This window comes from Dermacentor albipictus, chromosome 7 (genome assembly GCF_038994185.2).
Source record: "Dermacentor albipictus isolate Rhodes 1998 colony chromosome 7, USDA_Dalb.pri_finalv2, whole genome shotgun sequence".
NCBI lineage: Eukaryota > Metazoa > Arthropoda > Arachnida > Ixodida > Ixodidae > Dermacentor > Dermacentor albipictus.
In genome coordinates, this window is record NC_091827.1 from 73586828 (window position 1) to 73599146 (window position 12319).

A 12319-nucleotide genomic window follows, 5' to 3' on the forward strand; every position below is an offset into this window, starting at 1 on the left:
ACTATTCATTATGATTCCGGTCTGTTACTCGAGCCAGCATTACCGCGACTTTCAACCCTTTCAACTAAATTACAGCTTCTTTTCCCTGAAAGAGCCACAAACTCCCTGAGGTTTCCGTGTGTTTTTCCAGGCTGCTCCAAATCCCTGAGAAATCTTGGTTTTCGCGCTTTTCCGGGTTGGTAGACGCCCTCAAATTAGTCCTTGTTTCCTCATTTTTTAGGGGTGGGTGGTGGTAAAAGTGCACACGATATAGTTGGCATGTACACTTCCCTGCACCTTTTGTCAGTCCTGCACAAGACACAAGACGTCACGCAGAACTGGAAACATCGAGCTAGGGCACAAACTGCGTGAGGAGTGCCAGTCATCATAATTTGCTCAATATTTTTTTCGCATTTCAATCATTGTTGATAGCTGCGTCTTTCTTAAGTGCTATGAACGTCAGGCAAGCCATTTTGTATGGGGCAACTCACATGTGTGGGAAAGCACTCATTGCAGAATTTTACGCATGTACTATTGTTCCTTTACTGTCATGGCAGCATTGCCATCGGTTTGAAGTTGACGTCCCTTTTCAAATTTCAGTTCTTCGACTACCATTACCCCGCTGTAAAGGTGAATTTTCTGGTAACAGCTGGGGAATTTTTCTCAATAATCTCAACTGCTGACCAACTTATGTGCTTTGAAATGCCAATGCCAGCTGGTGAGACCGTCAGGTTGGCATTTCAAAACTTCGACATTGAGAATCTAGAAATCATAAGTGTTCTGCAGAAAAATCTCAGCGTGAGGAGTTCCAGTGACATGTTTTTTCGCACACTTATAGAAATATAATTATTATTCTTATTAGGCGTTCAGTATTCATTAGGTTGAAAAATGTCATTCATCCCCCTAAGAAGAGGTACAATTTGAAGTATTCTTAGCATTATGTTGCCATTTTTTGCTATTTGAACCATTGCACCTTCATCTCTTCTTGGGCCTCCATTGAAAATAAAAAGGTAGCGAGTATCCTAAAAAGATAACCATGAAAAAATGCCATGCCGTAAAGAGGAGACTAAGGAGGCGTTGTACCACCAAAATATTTATTACTAAATGTGCGAAGCTTTAGCAGCTGCAAGTTACTCCTGGCGATGAAACTCTATTCTTGCACGTTGAATGCCTACGTCCGATCTGAGGCTGTGATAAATGTTTTTCAGCGTGGTGCTTCTTTCTGTGCTCAGCACTTTTTTATTTAGTTTTATAGAACGACTATCAACGCAAGATAAACTAGCATCGGGAAAGTAACGACAGGTTCCTAGCTAACTCATCCAGTGAAAGGATGTGTAACTCATCCTTTCACTGTGAAACTCATCCTTTCAGGTTGTGAAAGGATGAGTAATTGACACCTCATCTCATTCTGAAAAGATTGGCAATTCTCCGAATCGACAAATCTAGGTTAAGCGAAAAAAAACACGCTTGCCTCTTTCAATTTCTATAGCAATCTGCGCGGCTTAATGACGCTAACTAAGTGATAATTTTAAACCATCTTATGTATTAACACATTTTAGCCGCTACATTGCGGGCAAAATTCCTCAAGCCCCGTACCACATTCAACTCTTTCATGGTGTGGTGAAACGCTGATTACCTTTATAATGTTATATTGCACGTTACTGCAGGGATTACAAGACATTTATTACGTAATGCTAGTGTTTATTGACCAGCCGTCATAGAAGCAGCCGACATAAAACTTGAACACTACGTGCCAATAAAATCTGCAGTCTACAAAATGTCCCTGGTTTACTTTTTATTTGTTCAAATGTGGGATATGTTTTGTTTCCGATACTGAGACCAACCAGAACTTCACATATTACGTGTTTATAGAGACACCGCCTTGCGCTAATTTTAAGTAGAGAATTCAAAATCTGGAACGAAATTCATGGCATTGTAGGTGTTAATTTCATAGTCCCCATATTTTTGCTGCTAAACACAGCGATAACAGTAACATGTTGCACTTTCACCATCGACTGGCATTCTTTTGATTTACCACATGCTGCCTAAACTCGAAGCTCAAAAGATTCAATAGAGGGAACTTATACTTCTTCGCTGGTGACTTCATTACTCGCACAGAATAGGATGTCAATGATTGGTACAAAACTTGTCATTCGGATATTTTATTTCATGATTCTCTGTTTCTTCACACACACATTTGTCGCGAAAACATACAGATCTTTCAAAGCCACTGCTGCCTTCACACTAACCTTTATAATGGCACATTGGCTGCACAGGGTGACAAACGGAAATCTACTATTTAAAATTCACTCCATATTTTCCATCTATTCCCACGGTCCCTTAATGAGACAAACGTCGGAGCTCTGAAGATTGCCTTGTACTGCTAATAAAATTTAAGCATCTTAGTGTTACAGATGGTGCACGTTAACAGGAAGGCAGTGATGAGGAAAGCCTCTCTCATATTGAACGAAGCAAGTGGCAGCGATTTTCTACATTACATTGACTGTGTAACAAAAAAATAAAAGAAAATTGGACCTACCTACCAGATTTAGGCAATCGTGAAAAGGATGTGTTGCCCAGACACAGAAAGTATTACCAGAGTAATGGCATACTTATGCTGGTTAGCTGAGAGAATGGGACCCCAGCGGCACCTACGGTTTTGTAGTTAAACCAGACGACTTCCGCACTGCGCTACAACCGCTGTAGCAAGCACGCCTATAGCCCGAGTGGCAAGAAAGAATTTAGGCTAATTTGGTGCACCGTATGCACAATCACAGTGCAAATTGTTATTGTACTTCACAGCTATCTATTCCAAATTTTCGATTTCTCCTTTGCAGACTTCATGGGGCGTACCAGTGCAGCGTTAAAATTTGAGCGCAATATGTGCCATAAAAACAGTTGAAGTTCTTCAACAGCAGCATCGCTGCCGCTGATGTTTCTCGGCGTTAACATTGTTGAGTCAGTGAATAAGTGAGTGATTTTCATTTCCCGAAGCGACAGCAGCGATATGTTAGGCTGCAACAAAGGTGAAACAGTGGGATGAAGAAATGCTTTGACACTATGAACGCATCTACTATCTCCACCAGTGATTTCTTTGTGTTCTTTCAGGGCGCTTAGGCAAAAAAAAATGCATATTCAATTCGTCAGGATCAAGGTAGTACGTGTATGACAGGTGAAACACACCGAACTGCTGATTGGGCAATATGTTAGAATTTACGAGGTTATATTTCATGAAGGCATGAGATCGGAATAAGCATGGACCAACTAAACTGCTGCCTCGGCTGCTTGGAAACAAATGCGCATGAGGCCACGTTCGCAAGTAGAAAATCTGTAAATTTGCGTAAACCTGGCAAGTTTGTGCATGCGACAGCCTTTTTGAGGCATGGCTATACTGCTACAATAAAATAAAATCTCGCACAGAGTCTCAATCCGTTTCGGTCTACTAGAGTGTTATTGAGATACGGCATAGTTCAATCAATTTGCATCATCATTTGACAGATCCAGCTATGAGCAAATCTTGGCCCCAAGGAGGGTAGGGCTTTTATAAGATGCACATTTCGCACTTCTGTGGCACCGCTTTAATTGAGAGAACAATGTGCATGCGTTGGCTATAAGTAGTGTGATCGAGTACTTTCTTGAAAGGAAGTTCCCATGCGTTCATGAAATGCAGCGGAGACGGTGCACAACAATGTGGCGCACGAAATGAAATCCTCTTTGTTTGTTTTTCTGCATTTCAGCACACAGGGAGAAGCCCTCTCTAAACGAAACAAAGCAACCTTACTCGCCTTCTAACAACTTTAAGTATGTACAGATTCCCTAAACAATGTACCAATGATAACACGTGCATTTTCTTTATTGATTGCGCAATTTAAGGGTACGAAATTGTACAAGCGTTATGGCTCCTCCAAGGTAACCTAACCATGACTCAGCGAAACACCTATATAATTTTGCTGACTGTACAAGAGGACCTCCAGAAGGCATCAAAGAATAAATATTCCAGAAAATTATCCCAATTAATCAATTAAGCCAACTCCCCAATGCCCCAACCTTATATATGTCGTACATATCTAATCGCAAAAAAGCGAAAAAAAACTATACTTAAATAGCGAAAATCTGCAGCCTGTTTATCCCAGCACCGGGACATAGGTTGATTTTAGAGTACGACTCCCCTCGAGCCGCGGACGCATGTCTTCTTGTCACAGCGAGCTCGCTCCAAAATCCTACACCACAGATAAGTACTGTTGTGTAGAAACATGTGCACTTTTTGGATATACGATCATGAGCAGACACGCCTACGATTCGTGGTAGAGCTTCGACCGTGAGTTCGAATCTGTTCACTAGGGAAAACCTTGCGTTGAGCACATGTCGTGATCCCGTGTGTGCTACACACAAACAAATTTTCTGCCGATGAAATCAATAGCCAACATAACATATCATGCCAGGATTCCTTACCTTTGTGGTGATTTAAAATTTGTTGGCACATAAAATATTTCAGTTTTGCTCGAAAGGCGAAGCATCGATTCCGACAGAAAATAAGCAGACAGCCATGCGAAGCAAGGATAGTACTTTTATCATGCGTGTCAACTTGTAAACATTCATCATCATCATCATCACCATCATCGGCCTGGTTACGCCCACTGCAGGGCAAAGGCCTCTCCCATATTTCTCCAACAACCCCGCTCATGTACTAATTGTGGCCAGGCCGTCCCTGCAAACTTCTTAATCTCATCCGCCCACCTAACTTTCTGCCGCCCCCTGCTACGCTTCCCTTCCCTTGCAATCCAGTCCGTAACCCTTAATGACCACCGGTTATCTTCCCTCCTCATTACATGTCCTGCCCATGCCCATTTCTTTTTCTTGATTTCAACTAAGAAGTCATAAACTCGCGTTTGTTCCCTCACCCAATCTGCTCTTTTCTTATCCCTTAACGTTACACCTATCATTCTTCTTTCCATAGCTGAATGCGTCGTCCTCAATTTGAGTAGAACCCTTTTCGTAAGACTCCAGGTTTCTGCCCCGTAGGTGAGTACTGGTAAGACACAGCTATTATAGACTTTTCTCTTGAGGGATAATGGCAACCTGCTGTTCATGATCTGAGAATGCCTGCCAAACGCACCCCAGCCCATTCTTATTCTTCTGATTATTTCCGTCTCATGATCCGGATCCGCCGTCACTACCTGCCCTAAGTAGATGCATTACCTTACCACTTCCAGTGCCTCGCTACCAATTGTAAATTGTTGTTCTCTTCCGAGACTGTTAAACATTACTTTAGTTTTCTGCAGATTAATTTTTAGACCCACTCTCCTGCTTTGCCTCTCCAGGTCATTGAGCATGCATTGCAATTGGTCCCCTGAGTTACTAAGCAAGACAATATCATCAGCGAATCGCAAGTTACTAAGGTATTCTCCATTAACTTTTATCCCCAATTCTTCCCAATCCAGGTCTCTGAATACCTCCTGTAAACATTCACTGGCTGACTAAATTAACAAGCACGGTGTCAGTGTGGACAACGAACATGAAGACGCCACACTCGACGACAGCGGACACTCACTGTGAGAACGCTGGCCTGAGGAAACGTGGCAGCAGGAGCGAGCAAAGTGACCTTTACGCTGTCTATCGCTTCGACAAAAAATGACCGCAGCGAACACGCATCATGCAGAAAACTACGAGCCGCCGACGCAACTGGACTCAGCCGCCAGCGCCTATCGCTCTCCAGACACGTCCGCGCGACAGCGCGCCGCCACCGCATACGCAGTTGAAGCTGAAGCATACTGCTGCCGCCCGTCCCTCCCCTGTTGCTGTACCATCGCAACGTTGGGTCCCGCGCGCATGACGGAAGACGGTGCGCTTCCTTCGCTGTTCCTGCCCGCTTTGCTGCGATTACGAACCTGGGTGAGTTTTAACCCTGGGAATATTGTTCGAGCGAGTGTGAGATCGCGATTTTCAGTTATTGGGTGTGGGAGATCCCCAGTGCGTGGCACCATGGCAATGTGAATATGAGTCAGCGTTCTAAAGGCTTCCACTGAGTCTATATGCGAGTCGCCACTCATCGAGCCGGTTCCGCTGCTGATTAGCCTACGTTCAAATGATACAGGTTGGCTCTGATTTCCGGCGAGTGAGATTGAGCTAGGCTTTTGAATTGGAGTTTCCGAAACCAAAGTACACGTGAGTTCTAAAAAAAGTGAAGCATGTGAGCAAGCCTGGGTGAGTAAAGTTTAGCTTTGCTGACCTCTTGGGGCGATGTCGGATGCTTGTAACATCAGATATTATGCATCTTGCACTGTGTGCAATGAAATCTGAGAAACGAAGCATTTATTTTGGTACGTAAAGTGCTTCTAACCTTAACGGATGAGGCTTTCGGAAAGCTTCAGAAGTGCTTTTCCTCGCAAAGGCGTACAACAGTACACTCATCGCGCAGAGACTGCAGGCAGTGTGTTTGGAAGTGCTGCAAAGGTTTCTGACATTTCTGCGTGAGACAAGACTGATCAGCACAGAGTGACATTTTTGGCTGCGATAGAGCTGCTCAGATGAATCAATTGCCAATAAGGTTTGTCAGGCGGGGCCGCAACCCCGCCCGCGGCACCATCAACACCCCCGGCATCGTCTTCATCGACACTATTTGTGCAAATGTGTCCTCGAGATACCATATAAACACTTAGGCCCAACAAGCTTGCCCAAGGTGCATGGTTCTGCGCGCACGCACACGCCATCCGCCATCCGTCTGTAGCAGCAACATCATGCCAGGGCGTGAAGGTATGCGGTACAATCGATCGGCGCGTGAGCGGCAAGTGGGCTGCAGCACGAGACAGGCCTCGTGACTTGTTGCGCTTCAGAAGCGACTGCTAGTCGTCGTTCCATACTGCTCGTGTTGTTCTGAGAACCAAAATTAGAGGAGGCTGCGGCTGCGGAAGCATGGAATAGAAGCATAGGGAATTTCAGACCGTGCCTAAAGGACAAACACCGCTTCAATATAAAGCCAAGCGGATTGACTACAAGAGCCTGCCAGCAATAACATTTCGTAGCTCGGTGACGCCCTGCAGTTTCCCGCAGTTTCAAGATGCAGCGACAGATGTTTGCGAGAACAACTTACCGCAAGAATTAACACATGTGCAGTAAAGATAATGCGTGATCGATGTGTCTGGATGAATGCCCAGAGACTAGTAGTTTTGGGAATATTATGGGAATGATTTAAACCAAATACATTGCAGTTCAGCGAAGCCTTTCCACACTTGGGTTAGTTGCTTATGGCATTCTAAAATTTCATCCGACTGTTGTCCTTGGATCTATACGCCACCAGTTCCCTCCGAGACCATTTGTTGCTACATCTCAATGCAGTTAAGGTCATTATACCACTCCGTGCGTTTCGGTACTGATTTATAGAGCGTACATTTTTTGGCGTCGATGTCATTCCCAGTGCCCCAGCAGATGAGTGCCGCAGGTTTGTTTACATAGGCATGTATGCCCATGGCACTTAGTTCACATAAACATATATGCTGTATTATTAACTCACATCATCAGATAAGCCTGGTTACGTCCCCTGCAGGGCAAAGGCCTCTACCATACATCACCAACTACCCCTGTGATGTACTAGTTGGGGCCATGTTGTCCCTGCAAATTTCTTAATCTCATCCGCCCACCTAACTTTCTGCCGCTCCCTGCTACGCTTCCGTTCCCTTGTAATCCAGTCAGTAACCCTTTATGACCGTCGGTTATCTTCCCTCCTCATGACAAGTCCTGCCCATGCCCATTTCTTTTTCTTGATTTCAACTCAGATGTCAATAAGTCACTTTTCTTCCCTCACCCAATCTGCTCTTTTCTTATCCCTCAACGTTACACCCATCATTCTTCTTCCCATAGCTCGTTGCGTCGTCCTGAATTGTAATATTAACTACAAGAGGCTTAATTTGAGAACATTGCAAAAACATGCATGTATTTGCGCATATGATTCGCGTTACAAGGCCCTTATGCGCGGCAAACTGCGACCGGAATAGAGGATGCATATATGTATTTACACGATCTATTATTGCAGCTTTTGGTAAAAGGCTAGCTCTCACGTTTTGTACGTATCTTCATATTGCGTACAGTTTGCGCGTTCAATAAAATATTGTTAGTTGAAACTTTTTGAGTACGAGCGTTCATTCAGACAGCTTATATTTCCTCGCAATAATACGTATGTTCGGCTATGAAAAGTACGAAATTCTGTCTGTTTCGTGCAAAACGGTGTATAGCCGCTGTGTTGTTACAGCAAAATTGCCGTAAAGCCTAAAACGAAGAGCACTTTCCACATATTAACGGTGGCTCTTGGCGTGTTTTTGAAACAACACATACTTTCCGTTTTTTTACCTGCAATTCTTCCGTGTAATGACGGAAATCCTCTGTATTATGACGGAAATTTTTGTACAGTGCATACTAAACGAAAAATACGCTTGTCTTTACGAGGCCAAATGGTTCTCTTTGGCCCCAGAAGATGTCTCCAACCTTTAAAATTAGCAGTAGTGGCCTGTGTCTGTAAGGAGTGCGTGGATGCACGTACGATATTTGCTACGTCAGTTATACCTTAATGAAACATAAAGTATTGTGAGTACACATTGCAGACCACTCTGCGAGGACAATGATAAGCGAACGAGACGAAAAGAAAGTAACAAATACAAACTCCTAATCTTATTGGCCAGATAATAAATGATAGGTTATTTCGTGATGATGCTATCTAAGCAGTCGTACTTTCTGGTTCCGTTATTATGAAAAAAAAAATACAGGCATAGTAAGGCTGCAGAATTCCCGAAACCTGGGAGCCTTAGAGCGTTTATTAAGATTCCTTAATGCCTATCGTCGATATCTCTCCCCCCCAAACTTCCGCTTCTTGCCTTCCTTGACAAACCATTTAACCATGTCCATCCTCATCTGCTTCGGTTCCTGACCATAGAATTTTATATCCATCCCTCCTTTTGTCGTGATCCCTCTGTGGATCCTCCGGAATAACCTTTTGAATGGAAGCTTCCTCTTTCTCCTCTCCCAGTACTTTGTAATAAACAGCTTTCAGGGTGCCCTGTTGCCTGGCTGTATTGGTAACAAGACACGAGCCCCGGGATGGAGTGCGTGAATGAAGGCGCTTTTTTAACGAAATCTCGTCTCCAGAAATTATACCGGATATATTGATCCTATGCTTTTCATCAAAGTTCCTTTTCATTGCTTGGTGGTATCACCGTTGCTGCTGTGTAGACAGTAGCCCATCCCTCAAGTGCGTCGGCTTTTATACATGACTATTCCAAGTTTAGAGCGTATTGGCTGGTGCCCCGAGGCTTTTAAAAAATAATACACAATTTGCGTCGCGCATACAATGAGGTTAGACAAGGTCCAGTGGAAAGAGGCACACCCGGTATAATCAACGATAAACTGGTAGAAGGGCTTTAGGCACACAACATGGACAATTACACGCTCCATGAGTCCATACACGGCCCGTATACAGTCACCACCATTCCATTGTTGTCATAGATTCGGCTTCATCTCATTGTCATGATATGGTTGTGACGCTATCATCGTCATTCATTTGTTGTCACACCCTCATTGTCACGCCCTCGTGGTGATTCTGTCGCAGTAATTCTTTGTTTGGAATCTCTCTTAGTCATAACAATGCCATGAAGCCGTCCTCTCACAAAATACTCGCGTAGCATTAGTGGCATGCCACCCTCATCACACTGTCGTTTTACCAGGTGATCACTTCATCAACGTCATAAAATTGTCATGGAATCGTCGTGATAGTACGTTTGTGTATTCAAAGACATTATCAATTCGTGGTAATTCAACAGAAAACATGTTTTCATCATTTCACCGAGATTAGGCGCGCTATAACGTAAAGCTATTCCAAGCTTTTAGATTCCAATTCTGCAACCATCCCTCCGCCATTGGCCAAAAACTTTTTTAACCGGCCCCACTTCATCTGTCTGTCACACGACTTCACGAAAACCACGATAACTCCCCATCTGGTATGATGTGAACACACTGATTATCCATGACTGCAAAGAACAAAAGAAAAATAATGTTTTCTCATTCGACGCCTTTCCGCCATTAGACCTCGGCTATTGGTCAAAACTTTTCGGACTGAACCCACTTAAACTGAGTGTCACGCGATGTCACAAAACCGCGAACACTCACCGGTGAAAGTGACGTGTACGCATTGAAGATGCATTAGTACGCCGAACAAAATTGAATTTTTCTCTGAATAGTCACAGGCTGTTCCGTTCTTAAAGGAATAAAAGATGGCTACCGCCGATCGCTCAGGCACTGGCTACTCGCACCTACCGGAGAGTATGGGCTTATTTGCGTACAATATTACTTTTTGCATGGCTGTGTAACGTTTTCGAGCCCTTTGGGCCCATTTACGACCTAACTCAGTTAAATTTGCTGGTGATCCTTTCTAGCCTGGGCCCTATAACGTAAAACTATTCCAGTATGTTTTTATTCCAATCTCCTGACTTCAAATTTGCGTAATCGCCGACGCAAGCATCAGGCGGTCACTTACAGGGTTGTCTGAAGAGACCAATAAAACGCTCTTCTTGTTCATAGGAGATCTCTTTTGTTCGCTTGAAAAACGAATCACATTGCCTACACTGAGCGGGTTGTCTTATCTAATTGGCTCCCAAGAGGCGAGGAGCATGCTCAAGTGCAGAAGCATTCGATGGGGACAAGCCACTGCTCTAAAAATGGATAACCGGATGAAGAAGGCTGTGCAGGCATCTGCGATTGGTCCGCTTTCCCTTACTTAGCTTGTGGTGGCGGGTGAAAAATCACGGCGGCATGCAACGGATGCTTGAGAATGACGCTGAAAAGGACCCTCAACAAAGAAGAGTTCGCAGAACGAGGTCGTAAACGTGCCGAAAGTGCTCGAAAACGTCACACGGCCGCGCTAAAAGTTTTATTATACGCAAATAAACCCACCCTCGCCGGCAGGCGCGAGTAGCCAGTTGCTGAGCGATCGGCGGCCGCCATATCTGATTCCTTTTGGAATGGGGCAGCCTGCGGCTAATAAGAAGAAAGTTCAGTTTTGTTCCGCATATTAATGCATCTTTAACGCGTACACGTCACTTTGACGCGGTGAGTTTTTGCTTTTGCTGTTTTTTGACGTCGAGTGACAGACGGATGAAGTGGGTGCAGCCCGAGAACTTTCGAGCAATAGCTGGGGGCTAATAGCGAAAAGGCGTCGAATCACAAATAACTATTTTTCTTTCGGTTGGTCAAATCATGCATAATCAATGTGTGCAGATGATATCAGATGGGGAGCTACCGCGGTATTCGTGACGTTGACTGACAGACAGGTGAGCTGGGAGTGGTGCAAAAAAGTTTTTGACCAATCGCAGAGGGCTTATTGCCGAATTGGAACAGAAAAGTTTGGCATAGTTTTAGGATGTAGTGTACCTGCATCCTTAACCTTTCGTTGCATGCCGCCGCGAATATCGATGAGCCACCGCAAGCTAAATAAGGGGAAGCGGACCAATCGCAGACGCCTCACCACCCTCTTCAACAGGTTGTCAATTTTCAGACCACTGGCTCGGCCCCAATGAATCTCTCTCCCCTTGAAACGTACTCCTCCCCTCTTATGAACCAATTAGATAAGACAAGCCGCCAAGTGTAGGCAACGTTATTCGCTTTTCAAACAAACAAAAGTGATATCCTATAAACGAGTAGAGCATTTGATTGGTCTGTTTAAGCAACCCTGCGGGTCACCGCCCGATGCTTGCGTCGGTGGTTACGCAAATTTGACGTCAGGAGATTGGAATAAAAACATATTGCAACATTTCTACGTTACGTTTACCTTTGTGATGCCATCTTGGTCGCTGCGTCCTCGATAGTTACTATCATGCATTCATTGTCATATAGTTATCATGCCGTCCACAGTCATACCGTGCAATCATCATCATTACATCTTTTTGATTTCGTTTTCAACATATTGTCTCCGTGAGGCCGTCGTCATCACATACTTGTTGTGATCCCATTCTTCTCTTGTACGCATATATTGCGATTTTTGCACATATTTTTGTCTTCATTCATAATAATAACTCATATTTTGTAAAACAGTTTTCGTGCGTTGCTTTAGTTTTTCAACTTCTTTCGGTATAGCATTGATTTTTTTTTGCTCATTTGTACGTAATTGGCAAAATGATAATTCTAACCACCACTAGGTCCTCGTTGATTTCCAATCGTGTTCTCCGAATGTGAGAAGGGTCACTTTATCCCCAGCCTATCCTCTTTCTTGAGATGAAGACAAATTTGAGATAACATTCCAAACTGAATTTGAATAACTGCACTGTCAGTTGTGGCGTTCGCAACAATGTGTTTTCCTATT